Source organism: Elephantulus edwardii, unplaced genomic scaffold, assembly GCF_000299155.1.
Source record: "Elephantulus edwardii isolate Elephantulus edwardi_28Jun2011 unplaced genomic scaffold, EleEdw1.0 scaffold00394, whole genome shotgun sequence".
NCBI lineage: Eukaryota > Metazoa > Chordata > Mammalia > Macroscelidea > Macroscelididae > Elephantulus > Elephantulus edwardii.
The window spans coordinates 303,986-305,429 of NW_006400144.1; the positions used below are offsets into that span (position 1 = coordinate 303,986).

The following is a 1,444-nucleotide window of genomic DNA, read 5'->3' on the forward strand; positions in this document are numbered from 1 at the left end:
TTTCCCGTCCCTTCCCTCTGAGTACAGTGTACTTTATTGATGGTACATGACCAGATGGGATCTCTAAGCCCCTCCCTTTCTCAAGGGGATTGGATGGAAACTGTGTCAAGGATTTGAAATTCTCAGTGTGTGGGAGGATCAGGTTGGGGCAAGGACTCCCCAGCAGCTGAGGGTCTCTCTCTCTCTTTAGTGTTATTTCTGGGGCTGGTGGTCCAAGGGGCTTATTCTTTGGAAGGCATGTGAACCATCAGGTTGACTACCCAGTTGACAAAATTCATTGTCATACCAGGAAATGAGTTTGGCAGAGTGGTCGTTCAGGCAATGCAAGCTCCAGCATCAAAGGTGGAAGAGTGGGTGTCACTATTAAAGTCACAGGAAAACAACCTGGTATCCAAGGATGCCCTTGATGGGCCCTTCTGATGCCTGCTTTACTACTTTCTTGATGGCATCGTATTTGGCAGCTTTTTCCAGATGGCAGTTCAGGTCCATAACTGACACATTGTGGGTGGGGACATGGAAAGACATGCTGGTAATTTCCCATTCACTTCAGGGATGACCTTGCCCACAACCTTGGCAGCACCAGTAGATGCAGGGATGATGTTCTGGGCAGTTCTATGGCCAACACACCACAGCTTTCCAGAGGGGCCATCCACAGTCTTCTGGGTGGCAGTGATGGCATGGACTGTAGTCATGAGGCCCTCTACAATGCTGAAGTTGACATGGATGACCTTGGCCGGGGAGCCAAGCAGTTGGTGGTGCAGGAGGTATTGCTGACAATCTTGAGAGAGTTGGTTCACACCCATCATGAACATGGGGGCATTGGAAGAAGGAGCAGAGATGATTACCTGTTTGGCACCACCCTTCAAGTTAGCCCCAGCCTTCTTCAAGGTTGTGAAGACGCCAGTGGACTCCACAACATACTCAATACCAGCATCACCCCACTTGATGTTGGTGGGATCTCGCCCCTGGAAGATAGTGATGTATTTCCCATTGATGTCTAGCTTCCCATTCTCAGTCTTGACAGTGCAGTTGAACTTGCCATGGGTGGAATCATACTGGAACATATAGACCATGTATTTGAGGTCAATGAAGGGATCATTGATGGTGACAACATCCACTTTGCTAGAGTTAGAAGCAGCCCTGGCGACCAGGAGCCCAATGTGGTCAAATCCGTTTACTCTGACCTTCACCATCGTGTCTCAGGGATGTGGCTGAGGCTGCATGAGAAGAGAGGGCAGTCTGGATGGACGAGGTGCAGAGAGCCTGAATGTACCATTTCCAATAAATATACTTTTATTTCTACCTTCACTTCTGCCTCCTCTTCAGTCTTCTCAGCCTCAGGCTTTAACAAAAGCCTTGAAATATATTCTCTGCCTACACTTTAATGCTCTAGGCACTAAAATCTGCCCTCCTAGCAGTACACCCAGCTACCTTGGTACTTGGG

At 48.8% G+C, this 1,444-nt stretch overlaps 1 pseudogene; it reads right to left on the reverse strand.

The window, feature by feature from the left end:
• Nucleotides 1–221: 221 nt before the first annotated feature.
• On the reverse strand, nt 222–1,193 carry LOC102845564 (annotated as a pseudogene).
• Between the last annotated feature and the right edge of the window lie 251 nt (nt 1,194–1,444).